The sequence below is a fragment of the Sus scrofa genome, chromosome 10 (assembly GCF_054392235.1).
Source record: "Sus scrofa isolate SSC_HxYL_T2T_F1_AM1 chromosome 10, Sscrofa_HxYL_maternal_Yorkshire_Landrace_v2.0, whole genome shotgun sequence".
Classification (NCBI taxonomy): Eukaryota; Metazoa; Chordata; class Mammalia; order Artiodactyla; family Suidae; genus Sus; species Sus scrofa.
The window spans coordinates 82,181,652-82,198,580 of record NC_139392.1 but is presented as its reverse complement, the minus strand read 5'-3'; the positions used below and the strand labels follow the sequence as shown (position 1 = coordinate 82,198,580).

The window sequence follows — 16,929 nt, the reverse complement described above, 5'->3', positions numbered from 1 at the left end:
GAGTCTTGTGGATATTTCTCCTTGTCCACGTGTCTCACTTTCCCACACGGACGACCCGAGCCAGCGTTAATTTCCAACAGTGCCACAAGGGAACTCCCTCGACTTTTTGAATCACTCCGAAGCTTTTCTACTTAGTTTCTTGGTCCTTCCGACTGAGTAATTCTGCTATAGTTGTTACATGACACAAATTCATCCTATTTCATTTGAGATCATGTTAAGCTTCAGTTGTCTGGTTAGTTTTATCTATGTGCTTATCTGAGGTACCTTCTGGCAATGTAAATTTGGGGATGGCCAAAATCGATCTTCTGTTATTCTGGGAGACTGTTCGGAGAGGGGGGAGTAGAGAACACCAGTCATTAAACTTGACATGGAATAACCTCCCCTAGAACCACCTTTACTGCTTGATGGAGGAACAGCACTGGGGCATAGTCTCCCCAGGTTTTGTTCCTCCAGCTCTGGGAAGCTTGAGCAGGAGGGAGGGAAGGTGGAATGCAGTGGGCAGCTGGTCAGGTCACACCTGTTTACATTACCTCGTAACAAATCTTTAACTGTATAGCAGGTTGTTGTGCTGCTTAGCCTACCTAACAGGCACCGGAGGCCTGGGCTGTTGCTGCTAATTCCTGTGGCGAGTGTAGACGTAACAGTCATCCAGGGCAACACAGGGAGAGGAAAAGCCTTCTCCTCCAGCTGTCACTCACTCCCACCCCCACCATTCAAGACAGCTTTCACTCTCTCTGGGGCTTCTCATATTTCTTTACCTGATTTGTTTTTTGTCCTAGAATCTATTTTCTTCCTGATGCTATAATTCTTCAAGGCTGAATTTTGGGGAAGAGATATTAGCAGCTTCATACTCCTTTGCTATCTTGGCAGGTCGTTTAATTTGCTCTATGAACAGATCACTGCCAGCAGAAGCCAGAGAGCCCTCCAAGCTTGCCTATTTCAGATTCCCATTGACCAGTCTCCTGCCCTCCACCGACCCTTCCTGGGGATGCATGCTTCATCTCGAGAGTAGCTTTCATTCTCTTTCCTTCAATTCTCAATTTTCTCCTTGTCACTATCAATCTCAGTAAATGGCCAAGACTTCTCTTCGACAAAGACAGATGAGACATGAACTCACTCCCATGGCCACCTTGTTATTTCTCATATTCTTTTCTCATCCCAGCTTTCCCTCCAGTTCTAGAACTGAGTAGCTCTTTCTGAAATAAAGTTGTCATTTGTTCTCTGGATCCCGTTTTTTCCTGGGACAACTTTTCCGTGATCGTCGTTTATATTAGCATCATTTGTATCTTGAAATTATTGTTACCACTTCCTAAAACTATACTTACATAAAAATTGAAATACATAAAATGAATTTTAATAACAATAAAAATAGATACAAAATAATCTTAGTTCTTGTTTCCCTGCAAAATAGAGCCTGAAGCAAAAGCTTGTGTGCTAGTCTTCATTGGGACCAAACACAGGATGGGAGACAGGGAGGGAGGATGAGCAGACACGAAGCTGTGAGGAATGGACACTCACAGTTTTAACAGGGAGCCCAGTGCCCGTTTGTATTCCCATGTCTTCAAAGGGGCTCCATGAAGCTCTTGTCGGACAAAAAGTCTATTGGGGGCAGAAAAAAGAATTTGATTGGGTTCTTCCTCTCATTTGTCAAAGTTGATCTTGTCAGAGTGCCAGCTCCTTTGCATTTTCTGTCCTGCATCATTGATCTAAGCTTCAGCAACAATAGGGGACATCCAGGGCAGAGGTCAAGGTACCCAGAGAGGCATATGGAGAGGCAGGGTAGCTTGTGACATCCTCTGTCTAGACAGCAAGGCAGGGGTGTCCCATATACTGAACCCCAACAACAGTACATAACAGATACAAAGACCCTGAGATTGAGTATCTAGGTAGTCACCACCCAGATAGAGGAGGAGAATAAAACCAGTACATTGTAGCTTCCTTAGAGACTTTCTCTCCATTTAAGCCCTCTTCTTCCCCCACCCCATATCTATTCCAGTTTTATTGTATTATAATTCCATTGTTCTAATTGCATTTCTTTAAACATGTAGGTACCTATTTTTAACAGCATACTGATCAATTTGGGGTTTTGAACTGTCTATAAATGATACCCTACTCTATTGTTCTATGATTTGCTTTTGCAGCATTCTGGGGAAATGTAATTAAAAATTTCTACCAACCCAGGAGATCAGAAAACAATTTTATTGAGTAGGTATTAAAGCAGAGTGTGATGCAGACCACAGGCAATTGGCATTATAAAATAATGCCAAGAGTTCTCCTGTGGTGCAGTGGATTAAGGGTCCTGTGTTGTCACTGCAGTGACTTGGGTCACCTTTGTGGGAAGCGTTCGAGATCCCTAGCTTGGGGACTTTCACATGCTGTGGGAGAGGCCAAAAAAAAAAAGCCGAATTGTTCCCCAGAACTGTTGAATTAGTTTATGTCGCACTAATGGTGCATAGTTTGTCATTCTTTACATTTATTATTACTTGTTACAGTTAAGTTTTTTAAGTTTTTGCCAGTCTGATGTGTGTGAAAATTTGTAATCTTAGTTTCATAATCCTGATTAAAAATGAAATTCAGCTTATTTTCACTTATAAGACATTGATATTTCTTTTGATCATTTTTCAATGGGTTATCTTTTCCTTTTTTTGTGAGATTTGTTTGTCTTGATTACACCCTATGAATTGCAAAATTATCTTCTAGGCTTTTTTTTTTTAGGTTTGAAATTTGATTTTACGCTTTCTTAAATACTTCGTGATGAAAAGAGATCCTAGTTTTAATGGGTCAAGTTCATTTTTTAATCATGATTTGTGCTTTTGTGTTTTAAGAAATACATCCTCACAGGGTCCTGAAAATATTCATCTATATGTCTTTTTCCATTTTTCCCATCTCTATATATTTCTTTTTTCAAGAAATCTTTTTAGGGCCACAACCAGGGCATATGGAGTTCCCAGGTTAGGGGGTCAAATCAGAGTTGTAGCTGCCAGCTTACACCGCAACCATAGCAAAGCCAGAGCAGAGCCTCATCTGCAACCTACACTGAGCTCACAGTAACACTGGGTCCTTGACTCCTGAGCAGGGCCAGAGATAGAACCTTCATCCTCATGTATATTAGTCTGGTTCGTTACTGCTAAGCCACAGTAGGAACTCCCCCATCTTTATATATTTCAAATTAAAGCATTTGCACCTTTAAGTCTTTGATCTTCTTGATTTTTTTTTTCTGTATGGAGTGAGCGCTCACATTTGTTTAGTGTTTAATCAGTATTACTGTTTTATTAATCCATTTTCCAGCATCAGTATTTAAGCTCCTACTTCATCCATACTGATCAGTAATGCCTTTTTTATTTATTTTTTTTTGTACCTGCGGCATATGGAGGTTCCCAGAATAGGGGTCTAATCAGAGCTGCAGCTGCCAGCCTACACCACAGCCACAGCAATGCCAGATCCCACCTGCATCTGCGACCTACACCATAGCTCAGGGGAATGCCAGATTCTTAACCCACTGAGTGAAGCCAGGGATCGAACATGCAACCTCATGGTTCCTAGTTGGATTAGTTTCTGCTGTGCCATGATGGGAATTCCGGTGATGCCCTCTATCTCATATCATGTTTCCTTGTATATGAGCATCAATTTTATGGTCTTTTATTCCAGATGGCCCCATTGGGGAGCCCAGTGTTCATTGGTGTATTTGTATTTTTGTTTTCTATTTCATTTCATTTTGCTATTCTCTCTTTATCTTTGGTTTATTCTTTTGGTTTTTCAAGTGACTTTAAATCTTTTCTGATTTTATTTTCTACCTTTTAAATATGATGAATCTAGGATACGACTTTCTATTTTAAATCCTGCTTGAGTGTTTGTTTTATTTCTAGAAAATTCTTCTACATCATTCTTGAGGTATTTTTTTTTTTTAGTCCAATCTCTGTATTTGGTTTGGAACAGTGACTTGATATATTCTAAAGTTTCTCATTCTATTTTCTGTAGCCCTTAGATTCTCTTGTTTATTTGCATTGCATTTGGGTAACTTCTTTAGATTTCTTGTTTATTCTTTTGTTTCATGTGCTGTTTTACTCTTCCCTTGAGTTTGAACTTGAATGATTATTTTTTAGACCTTTTCCTTGGTTCTTTGTCAAATTGACTTGATCTTACTTAATAGCTTCTTGATCCTTGGCTATGGGTTCTTTATTCTTTACACGTTTGATTGCTTGATTTTTATCTTCTACACATTCCGGTATTAGAATCCTTGGGGATCAGAATCTGCTGGTTTTGTTTCTGTTGGGTCTCACCCAAGAGGACTGGTTTTCATATGTATTAATTTTTTTGGACGAATGTATGACTGTGGGGGCTGAGTGGAGGATACTTTCCTCCAGGGAGGATTTCTAACCATCTGGGGTCCTCTTGAATAAATACTTTGGCTTCTACCTCCCAGATCATACATGTGATATGAAATCAAGCCCAAGATACATATGGTGGCAGGTCCAAGTCTAAAGTTTTCTGTGAGGCCATTTTTCTTTTTTCCCTCCCTGGCAGTAAGGCAAGGACAGACAGATCTTCTTAGCTCCCTTTGCTGCAGAGCTGAGTTGAGTCAGTCTTTCACTCTGGTTGTTTCTTTGTGGGGACTTGAGTCCAGCAGTTTCCATCCTGGCAAAGGTGTATCATCAGTTAACAACATGGTGGGGCTTCTATTCACAGAGTTCTAGACTCCTGTTGTTAACATTGGTCCCCAGGATATTTCTAGCTTCATCTTCTCTTTATCGCTCCATTTTTACTTTGCTGTCATCATTGTTATTTCTTGCCTTTGGGGATTTTCCCAAACTTTCTTTTGAGATGAGCAATGTATTTGAAAAAATAGAATTTTTTTGGCCATGTCCACAGCATGTGAAGTTCCCAGGCCTAGGATCAAACCCAAGCCACAGCAGTGACAATGCTAACCACTAGGTCAACAGGGAACTTGAAAAATACAATTTTTTATAATTTATCCAATACAGATTTTTTATGTAGCAGGTTGGCATAGAGGGTACAGTGTATTAATTTGCAAATGGCTAGAAATGTCTCAATATCTTTTTAGAAATATATAGGAAATAACATTTCAATTACTCTAAACTTCTGGAGAAGAAGAAAATGATGGAAGTAAATAATTGCCTTGCAATGTGGGGAAAGTTCTTTGCAAATCTCAATTTTAGAATGCAGTTTGGCTAAATGTCATTAAAAGAACATTTTACTGTAACTACAGTTCTCTCAATACCTACAGGATAGAAGAGGCTGATTTATTAATTCTATTCCCTTATTAATTCCATTCCCTGTAACTATGAACTATTGCCCTAAATTACTTTTTTAAAGTTATAGATTATAGTCAAATTCTCATGGAGAGGACGAGATATATAGAAAATCTAAACCACAGAGTCTGTAATAAAATTTTCTTGGCTAAGGCTCTATTCTAAGATCCTTCTTTTGGACAGTATCTACAACACAAATGTTGGAACAGATAAAATTCAGTATCTGCTAATGGCCTCACATTTCAAATGTCTTGATTTTATTTTAATAATGAACCAAGTGATACCACTCCAAAAATGGGATTGGAGTTGTTTTTTTTATAAATCTCATTAAAGATGTAAAACTCAGGGAACATCAAAAATACGTGGAGTTAGATTTCTTGACACTGGAATAACACTGAAAAATGTAAATGACCTCCTGCTGTTGCAATTCATCCTGCAGACAGCTATCATACTATTTTCCTCAAGTACAAATCTCAGCACATGGCCTGTCTTTTACCTGAGGAACTTTAAAATTGCCCTTTCTAAGTTCTTGCCAGACATTTGTGTGCGGATGCCCAGTTTACAGTCAAATGATATCTATCTGAACCTGAACTTGGTGACCTTTATTCCCATGACATGAAGATCTTCTCACGTCTTCCTTTCTATTCTGAGCAAGGCAAGGTGAGTCAAAGATGAATTAGCCATGATACTTACCTGCCAGGTGACATTCAGCTCAAAGAGTAGATAGGAGGACCCGAAATCCTGTTAAACACACACAGCGCACACCAAAGTATGATAAGGGCTAAAATGGAAACCTAGGCCACTATTCCTTTTGCTTAGTTTTCATGGCATTTTATCTTTGTCTCATGTGACATTATTACTTCCCCTTTTTAATACAGTCATCTGCCTCTCCTATGACTTCAAACTGTTTTGAGGGGCAAGACCTGGGTATTACTTTGTGTGCTTTTTTTTTTTATTTGAGAATTTTGGGGGGGCAGTTTTAGAATTACAGCAAAATTGAGGGGAAAGGACAGAGATCCTATGTACCCCGCTGCCTCCACACAGGCACAGCTTGCCTTATTACCTCCCCCACCAGAGCATTACTTTGGTTACCATTGAACGCACGTCAAAACATTATAATCATACCAACTCTGTAGTTTGCATAATGGTTTATGCTTGCTGTTGTACTTTGAGTTTGGACAAATATATAAATACATGAATCTAACCGTTCAAACATATACAGTGTATTTACTGCTCTGAAAACCCTCTGTGCTAGGCTTACTCATGACTTCTTTTTACATTGTCTAACACGGTGGCGAGCTGAGCTGCTTGCATGGAAAAGTTAACAGCAACAGCAGTAACACCAATAACAATATAAATCACTTAACTATGTGTTAGTCTCTGTTCTAGGGTTTTGTACACATTAACTCATTTAATCCATACAACACCTCTGAACTGGGCACTATCATTCTCCCCATTCAACTGATGAGACTAAGGCACGACTTAAATGGAATAACTTGCTCAGATTCACTTGGCTAGTAATGCAGAGCCCAGAGGTGAATGGTGGATAGTAAATACATATCGAAGACCTAATTAATATTAGGTAGCTGTTGAAAGAAAAACTTCAACTACAAAAGTCTTGGAAATTCTACATGTAGTACTAATGCATTTTCCGTTGGTGTTTGGGCTGCATAATTGGTGGAGACTGTTAAACTCTATTAAAGGATTTGATTCACATCTGGCGGGAAGTTCCTCGGTGGTGTCTTTGCCTTAAGATATCAGAGATTGACACATTTTACCCCTAACAAGCCTTTGGTTTTGTTGTTCTGTTTTTAAAGTTGGATTGTTCTCCAAGGACAGGAACTTCATCAGCATGCTGGGTTGTTTCTTGTGTTTTACAGGGAAACTTCCCCAGTGCTTTGAATATAAATAAGTTTTACCTGCAATGTGTAACAACTGAGTTTTTAACCTACATCTTTTTGGAATATACTAAACTGAAAGTCATTTGCAAGCTTAAGCCCTTTTTGCCTTCTTGGTCTTTTACCTTCAGGGCCTAAGAGAATCAGAGCTTGGAGTTGGAAGGGGCTATGGATTGTGTGGTCCAACCATCTTTTACGCATAAGCAAGTTGCAGTTCAGAGGAGCTGATTTCTCCTGAGGGCCCTCAGTAAATTAAGGGAGGACAGAAATGAGGACTTAAAGACAAGAGATGTGCACAAAGCAATTGGAGACATGTTTAGAGGATAGCAGGAGCTATTGCCATGAAAAGCTATATTCACCATTCTCTGTATTCAAGTAACTTATAGTAGGGGGGAGGCAGTACAAGGACAAGGGCACAGGTGCTGCATTACAAAGCAGACCAATGGGGTCCATGCAGGTGATAGAAGCTAGACGACAAGTGATTGCAGAGGAGTAAGGGGTGCATCCTGACTCTTATAGTCAAGAAAGCTGCTCGTTTAGTTACTCATTTGCTCATTATTTTATTTAGCATAGAGTGGTTCTAAGTACCACTGCACATGCCAGAGAATCAGTAAACAAATAGACATTCTTTGTCCTCATGGAATTAATATCCTTATTGAGATAGGTCAGTCTTCATTTATTTTTGCATTGTTAACAATGAAAATACAGAGAACAAGCACAGCTGTTTATTCAGAGTTTGCTATAGCCAGCTCAGAGTCAGCTACCACTGAAAATTGCATTTGACAAAAACCCAAACATAGGCAGAGGAGTGGGAAAGCTTTATAATAGAGAAAAAGGGAAGACTTCACAAATGTCCTGTTGGGAGGTTGCTGGCACGAAGAACTGTAGGGAGGCTGATGAAAGTGGATAACCTATGTAGTTAGGGAGACGTATTTGGCTTTCTCCAGTTGGCCCTAAGTTGGAAGTGGGTCAAAATTTAGGGAAGCAGTTATTATGTCTGGACATTCGGGGCCTATTTATTACAGGGGTTATTGTTGGACTTCCTGGAATGGTTGTTAAGAGACAGCAGCCTGATTTCCTGTAGGTCTGATTAGTAGAAAATAGCTTGGCTTCCTGGGATGGTTGCTACAGATTGTGGGTCAGAGTTCTATTTTTTACATATAACTTAGCCAGTGCTTAAATATTTAGTCTCTCAACAAGGGAAAAGTGCTGCTCTAAATAATAGAAATAAGTGCTGCCAAAAAAAAAAAAAAAAAAAAAAAATCAGGGAAAGGAACAACACGTGGTCAAAAGGTGGGAAGGATGTGATCTTAGGGTGGTGGGAGAAAGCTTCTCTGAAGAGTACATCGGAGTAGAAACTTGAATTACGTGAAGTGAGAAATCTATGCGACCTTTGGGAGTTGCGTGGAGGAGGGAGAAGAAGGTTTCTGGTGGAGAACAAGGACGGTAAGGGCGGAAGGCGGGAATGAGTGGAGGGAGTGTTGACAGTGAGCACTGTTCAGAGAGGGCCTGGGTGTCGGCCCTTCACTTGCCCCGTAGATCTGGCTCAAAGGTCACCCGACGCCCTTGGCCGTGAGGTGAACTCTTTGCTAAAGGTCAATTTGGCCACTGTGTGAAGAACAGCGGTGTAGAGTCAAGTACGGGAGCAGGGAGAGCAATTAGAAAGCTAATTTGGAGGACGAGTTTGGCAGCATATTTAAGACTGAGGAAGATGGAAAAGGTGTTTCAATGTGATGGAATGGTCCGAGCAAAACCAGAGGCAGTAAAAGATCTCTGACAGCGCGACAGAGACGGGAGAGCTTGTGTCCTGGACAAGGGGTGGTTGAAAAACTGTGACTGTCATTGAAGACAGAATTGCTCGGAGTACAGATTTCATTTTCATTAGGAAATGAGCATCTTTCATGACAACAGTGTAACTGTAGGACATTTTATTTCTTCGTAGTTGTAGAATAGGGAGAGGGGGAAAGAGTGAGAAGGAAATAGTGCCAAAGTTCTCAATAGCGTGTGTATGAGACATTCCTCAAATAACGGAAGCAGAAGGAATCGAGGGAAGCAGTAGTTTTTGTTTCAGAAATTCCAAAGGCTGAGGAAATAATTCTACTGCATGGGATAAATGTAACTTCATGAGTTACAAGGCTCTGCTTGAGTGGCAACACAGCTCTTAACATCAGACCTCAAAGCTGGGCCATGTGTAATTGTAAATGATAGGGAACAGTCATAAAACAATGAAATGCTGAATAATGGAATAGACTTTCAGGCAACATTTGGCCTGGAAGATACAATGCCCCTGCCTAAACCTAGGAAGTTCTAAAAAAACTTCACTTCACGCAGAAGAAACTCTATGGCGGGAGGCATCCAGCAGAAGTTAGAGATCAAATTCAAAGCATATTTTTGTTTCCATGTTGTCTTTTTTTCCTCAATGCATTTTGAAATAGTTGAGTTGGGACTGCAGAATAATTGAGTTTATTTTTCTCAGGCAATATTAGAATTTTCCTCTGGCTAAAACTCTAGGTAAGCATAATTTTGAACCATATCCATGTCTCTGTAACTAAACCTTTGCTAATACTAAAGATTATTCCCTTAGGAAATATTACTGGGAGAGAAATGAATAGGTCATTTCTAGTTACTATGTTTCTAATAGCTCTTGCCTTATTCTTGAGAATGTAGGAAATTCAAGAGGTGGTGAGTCTTTTATTATTTCTTTCAAATACAAATGTGGGAAGCTGGACATGAGTTATAGAAGCACATCAATGGCTGACACAGAATGGAATAATAGTGATCATTGGAGTGACTACTGATATGTACAAGGTTTTTTTTGTTTGTTTGTTTTAAATATCGTTAGTCCTCTAAGCAGTCCTAGGAGACAGGTTTTTGTTTTGTTTTGTTTTGTTTTAGGGCTGCACCTGCGGCACATGGAGGTTCCCAGGCTAGGGAGCTGTAGCTGCTGGCCTACACCACAGCCCCAGCAACCCCAGATCTGAGCTGCATCTGCATCCTACACCACAGCTCACAGCAATGCTGGATCCTTAACCCACTGAACGAGACCAGGGATTGAACTTGAGACCCATGGATACTAGTTGGGTTCTTAACCTGCTGAGCCACAATGGGAACTCCAAGACAGGTATTTTTATTCTCACTTTGCAAAAGTGAAAACTGAGGGTTAGGTCAAGGCCTTCAGACTCTTACAAAATTCTCATCTGCAGACAGACAAAGCTAGACAATAACATGTGTCTATACCCTTGCCATTCCTGAATCTCGGGAAGGAATTACTCTCTCACCTTACACACCCCTGCCTTCTTCTCTGTCTCAAACATTCTGCTAAAACTCATTGTGTCAGAATTTGTTTCCCAACTATTCTCTCTGCTTCTACCTGCTTGTGTGTTAACCCTCAAAGTATAAACAGAGTGTAGATGTATCTTACTCCAGTTCGTTAACTTCATTTGTAGCTCATTCCCAGTGTACACGCAGTAGTTGTGAGGTCATCATTTTGTCATCCTAAAACTATGTTGAAAACGAACCCTGAACACCTACACTGTTTTCAGTATGATTTAACCCAGCTTTGGCCCCCAAATATTTCTGACCTCGCCTCTTGCTAAAATGCAAATTATCCAACAACTGCTAAGCTGCCGCCTTACTTGTGGTGCCCTGCCCCGCCCCACAGGACACCACAATTTAATTCAAGCTATTTCCTGGACCCTTCTGAGAATGTGAACAACAAACAATTCTCAAAAAAATAATGGATTGGGTTTTTTTTTTCCTTTCATAAAAGGCATTCTTCAGATATATTGAGGACAAACACTTTAAACTCAGCTATCCTGACTGACATTTGTTTTAGCTATAATTCAAGAAAGCGATGCGGGACGCTCCCATTGCGGCTCAGCGGTTAATGAACCCGACTAGCACCCATGAGGACACAGGTTCGATCCCTGGCCTCGTTCAGTGGGTTAAGGATCTGGTATTTCCATGAGCTGTGGTGTAGGTTGCTGATGTGGCTTGGATCCCTACTGCTGTGGCTGTCTGGTATAGGCCAGCAGCTATAGTGCCGATGGGACCCCTAGCCTGGGAACCTCCTCCATATGCCTTGTGTGTGGCCTTAAAAAGACAAAAAAAAAAAAAAAAAAAAAAAAGCAATGTGATTGGTGTTCTTAAACTTATACTTCAATAATCATAGTAAAACATCAGTAAAATGACTTAGTAAGCAATAACTCAGTACCAGGCTCTGAGTAGTTTCTGTACACTAATTCTTAGAATCATCTCATGAGTTTCTTCTATCTTAAAAATAACGAAACTGAAGCTTTAAGTAAATCACACTGTTGTGCACATGGTAAAAGGCAGAGCTCTGCTTCTGAGCCAGATGTTCTTGACTCCAAAGCCTGCATCCCTGACTTCTTCAAAGCCTGTGTTTGTTGAGGCAAGCCATCTCTTAAAACAACTGCAGTTTTGAAGGCATAGTTCAATGATTCTTAATTGTCGGTTACGTACCTGAATGCTGAAAGGAATACTGAAATTTCCTGTTTGGTCAACAAATTATGTTTCAGATGGGCCTTTTGTTGGCTCTCACTCTCAGGATACTTTGGGTTTTGTAAAAGCAATTGGAACTGCAGTGTCTTTTCCCAAAAGGGAAAGAAAACATTTGAGTGGGCCTAGAAGTCCATTAATTTGTGCTTCAATTGTACCTTTGGAGATCACAGGGCAGTGTTTGAACACATCTTTTTTATAGCTTGAAAGCATGAAATTGTTAATAATTTCAGTTTTAAGAAATTCTTCAAAACTGCTTGACAATAAATTTTGTTAGATGATGTTTTTTGGACATGTTTTATTAAGATAATTTCATTGATAAGTTTCATAAATGTCCTTATTAAATAATATATGAGCTACTTTCTTAGCCATTTGCTTGTGCTTTTACTGAGATTGAGCCTAATGACCAGCGTAAGCTTAGCTAGTAAATAAGCCCATACCTGTGGTTCCTTGCTGTCAGTCAAGTCTTTAATAAGATTCAAATGGCAGCTTTAAGTAAATCCTTCTCTTTCACGAATATGATGGGACAGTTTTGTGCCATCTTCCAAGCATGTTGTTAAGTATGTTTTAGGTTACAAATTCTCCAACTAAGTCTGTATCTGAGCCATTCATTTTGTTTAATCTTTCTATATGTGGTTTGTCATCACCACAGTCCAAGAAAATGGTCATCATCCTAATTATCTGCTGTGCTGTCTTCCTGGGGATGGGTTTGCATCAAAGCTACTAAAGTGTCAAGGATTTTAAATGAGCAGGGAGTAAGGGTTTATATCTGTCCAAAAAATGGGATGGTTTTAATAGCTTTAGATACATTGTTTTCTTTTGTTTTTTCATTATTCAGTTGACATTTATAGTTGTACAACGACGATCACAACCCAGTTTTATAGCATTTCCATCACAAACCCCCAGCCCATTTCCCAACACCCCAACCTGTCTCATTTGGAAACTGCAAGTTTTTCAAAGTCTGTGAGTCAGTATCTGTTCTGCAAAGAAGTCCATTGTGTCCTTTTGTTAGATTCTGCATGTAAGTGATAGCATTTGATGTTGGTGTCTCACTGTCTGACTGACTTCACTTAGGATGATAATTTCTAGGTCCATCCATGTTGCTAAAAATGCTGTGATTTCTTTCCTTTCAATGGCTGAGAAATAGTCCATTGTGTATATGTACCACATCTTTATCCATTCCTATCCATGGACATGTAGGTTGTTTCCATGTCGTGGCTATTGTGTAGAGTGCTGCAATGAACATTGGAGTACATATATCTTTTTGAATCTTGGTTATCTCTGGATAGGTGCCCAGGAGTGGGATTGCTGGATCAAATGGTAATTCTATGTTTAGTTTTCTGAGGCATCTCCATACTGTTTTCCACAGTGGTTGCACCAATTTACATTCCCACCAACAGCGTAACAAGAGTTCCCTTTCCTCTACATGCTCTCCAGCGTTTGTTTGTAGACTTTTTGATGACAGCTATTCTGGCTGGTGTGTAAAGTGGTGCCTCATAATAGTTTTGATTTGCATTTCTCTACTAATGAGTGACATTGAACATCTTTTCATGTGTTTTTTGGCCATCGGTGTGTCTTCTTTGGAGAATTGTCTGTTTAGACCTTCTGTCCATGTTTTGATGGGGTTGTTTGTTTTTTTGGTATTGAGCTGCAGGAGGTATTTATAAATTTTGGAGATTAATCCTTTGTCAGTGGATTCATTTACAAATATTTTCTCCCATTCTGTGGGTTGTCTTTTTGTTTTGTTTAGGGTTTCCTTTGCTGTGCAGAAACATAGGTTTAATTAAGTCCCATTTGTTTATTTTTGTTCTTTTTGTCATGACTCTAGGAGGTGGATCTGAGAAGATATTGCTGTGGTTTATGTTGGCGTGTGTTTGGCCTGTGTTTTCCCTAAGAGTTTTATAGTGTCTGGTCTTACATTTAGTTTTTAATCCATTTTGAGTTTATTTTTGTGTATGGTGTTAGGTCTTTTTTTCCTTTTTCTTTTTTTCTTTTTTCTTACTAGAGTTAATTGTACTAAGGTTATAGACAGGTCACAAAATAGCAATATTGATAGCATTTCCATTTTGTATCAAATCAATGCGTGGTGAAAGCATTTTTCTGCATTTTTATGGGTGAATCAGAATGCTTTATTATAGTTTACAATTGCTTATAAGGTTTGAATTAGAATGTATAAGTGGATTTTTTTCAAGGGGGGTATAGTCAAGTTCTTTACTTTTCTTAAATCTAATGGGAAGGAAAGAGGGAAGGAAAAGGAGGCACTTAGTTACTTTATTAATGTGGCTTGTCCTACAGAAAGTGCTTTTATATAAGCTCAAAAGAAGCCCAGAGAAGAGGTAAAGTCAAACAGATATTTAGCATTTTAGGTGAGTATCACACTTATCATATGAGGATGTACACATTAAAAAAAATATATTCAGCTTTTTAAAGGATTTTCCTAAGTCCATTAGCTGTTTTCTTAAATTATCAGTTTTCTAAGAATTAATAATGAAGCAACAGTGCTTGTCAGTGAGAAGACTGAACAGAATGGAAGCATTTAATGTCAGGCCTACCCTTAAAATGTTTAATTTTAATTTTAAATCCTAATTAGTGGGATCTGAGGAATTGATTTTATTTTATTTTTTAATGTTTTCCATGTTGGCTGGGCTGGCCATGGCCTGTTTGCCCCCAGATTTGTTCCCAGCCTTTCTCCTGCTTGGCAGTAGAGGTCAACGTATCCTCATACTGATTTTTCCAGCTGATGTGGGCTTCCAGTTAGAGCCTGGCACATGGGAGGCTGGGGGACAGGTAGGGCTTAGATGGCAGTTGGGAGGAAAAGCCAGGGTACCCCCAGCCCTCTCCCCTGTGCCCCTCTTGATGTATCTCTGCCAGCTGCTCTCTCTCTTCAAGGGTCCCCTTTGTGCCTGGTAGGCTCACTGCTGCTTGAGCTGCTACTTGGTGATCAGCATCCCTGGGCTCTGACAGTTCACCCCCCTTGTCTCTTCCTCTGTGCTAATACCTGGGCTGCCTTGCCATCCCATTTGACTTCTTCAACCTTCCAAATGCCACTGTACCCAACTACTTCTGTTCAATTCTATTTTCAATATTAGGAGTGGTTTCCATCTTCCTGAATAGTCCCTGAACAACATATTTGCCAGTACTCTCATGATAACTTTAAGAATTTGCTATATTCTAGTATAGAAGCACCATCCCTTTCTTTGGGGCATACCAACTGTATTGGGGTGAAGAGTTTACCCCCCACATTTGTGTCTACCTGGAAGCTCAGAATGGGACCTTATTTGGAAATGGGATCCTTGCAAGTGTTACTAGTTAATATCAGGTCATACTGAAGTAAGGAGGTCCCCAATCCAATGACTGGTGTCCTTACAAGAGGGCATGTTACTAGAGAGGCAAAGCCAGAGTGAGGTATTTATAGGTCAAACAGCACCAAGGATTGCAGGCAAGTACAGAAGCCAGGAGAGGAGCATGGAACTGATAACTCCCCCAGGAACTCTGGAAGGAACTAATCTTGCCACTGTGGTTTATTTTAAGCTTGTGGTTTCCACAAGTGTAAGAATAAATTTCTGTAATGTAAAGCACTCAGTTTATGGTACTTTGTTCCAGCAGCCCTAAGAATCTAATGTGACAACTATTTTCAGGATTTGTTACTGTCGTTCTTAACCTATGATAGGTCCATTCTGGATTTTCCTCATGATTAGGAGCAGGTGACTCTCCTGGTTGGTCTAATGAAGAGTTATGATGTTAGAAGGGCTAGTAGGATGAAGGTCCCCCTCAGCCACATTAAAGCGGGGACAGTTCAAGTAATCTAATCTGAGAATGCATTTCTAGGGAGTTCCCTTTGTGGCTCAGTGGTTAATGAACCCGACTAGGATTCATAAGGATGCAGGTTCAATCCCTGGCCTCCCACAGTCAGTTAAGGATCCGGCGTTGCCATGAGCTGTGGTGTAGGTTGTAGACATAGCTTGGATCTCACGTTGCTGTGGCTGTGGTGTAGGCCGGCAGCTGTAGCTTCGATTCGACCCCCAGCCTGGGAACCTCCATATGCTGTGGGTATGGCCCTAAAATAGCAAAAAAAAAAAAAAAAAAAAAAAAAAAAGGTGTTTCTATAGGAACACTAAATTTGAAAAAAATTATGTAATTGTATATACAAAAATAAGTTACATCTGTAGGTTTATGAAGTGTGAAAAACCAAGAAACAATCACTGAACTGATGAACTAGAGCAGAGGTTGCCAAACATTTTCTGCAGGGGACAAGGTAGGCAATGTTTAGGTTTGTGTGTCTTAGATTTTTTGTTGCAACTTCTCAACTCTGTAACAGGACCAAAGAAGTAGATCAGATGTGGGAGTTCCTGGTCATGGTGCAGTTGTTAACAAATCCGACTAGGAACCATGAGGTTTCGGGGTCGATCCCTGGACTTGCTCAGTGGGTTAGGGATCCGGCGTTGCTGGGAGCTGTGGTGTAGGTCGCAGATGCGGCTTGGATCCCACGTTGCTGTGGCTCTGGCGTAGGCTGGCAGCTACAGCTTCAACTAGACCCCTAGTCTGGGAACCTCCATATGCCGAGGGAGTGGCCCTAGAAAAAAGGCAAAAAGACAAAAAAAAAAAAAAAGAAATTGTCACATTGCATCCTAAAATGACAGTAACTTTACATCCTATCAGCAATACGATCCCCATGATTTAACATTATTACCAAAACAATGTGGCTAGACTTCTTTTTGCCAATCTAATGAACATAAAATTATGTCTTTCTTTGGTCTTAATGTACACTTCCCTAATTACTAATTAGAAACCTCTCACTGGCCTCTTACTTTCATGTGAAATTCCTGTATTTTTTTTTTTTCTATTAACACATGTCTTTCTTAATGGATGTGTAGGAATTCTTTACATATTCTGGATACTGATCCTTCATTGATTAAAATAACAGTATAAAGATTTGCCTTTTGTAGATATCTTTTAGTAGGACTTATAAACCTACAGATTGAATCTAAAATTTTTTGGTTGGATTTTGTGCCTGTGAACCCTATGTATGTATATATATCTATGTGTATATATGTATATGTGTGTATATGTATGTATGTGTGTGTATATATATTTGTGTATATATATAATTTTGCTTTTAGGGCTGCACCCATGGGATATGGAGGTTCTTATGCTAGGCAGCCCAATCAGAGCTACCGCTGCTGGCCTACACCACAGCCACAGCAATGCCAAATCTGAGCCATGTCTGCGAGCTGCACCACAGT

General features: G+C 39.9%; 1 protein-coding gene across 6 annotated transcripts in view; it reads left to right on the top strand.

Annotated features, from left to right (window-relative positions):
• MALRD1 (MAM and LDL receptor class A domain containing 1) overlaps positions 1-16,929 on the top strand; it is an 860,334-nt gene that overhangs the window by 126,304 nt on the left and 717,101 nt on the right. Inside the window, exon 1 of one of the 6 annotated variants that reach the window (XM_084980971.1) lies at positions 8,461-8,614. The exons of 4 other annotated variants lie outside the window; for them this stretch is intronic. The gene's annotated coding sequence lies outside the window, so the exon portion shown is untranslated. Of the gene's footprint in view, positions 1-8,460; positions 8,615-16,929 lie in introns of those variants that run through there. One more of the 6 variants, XM_084980969.1, reaches the window with a different exon arrangement.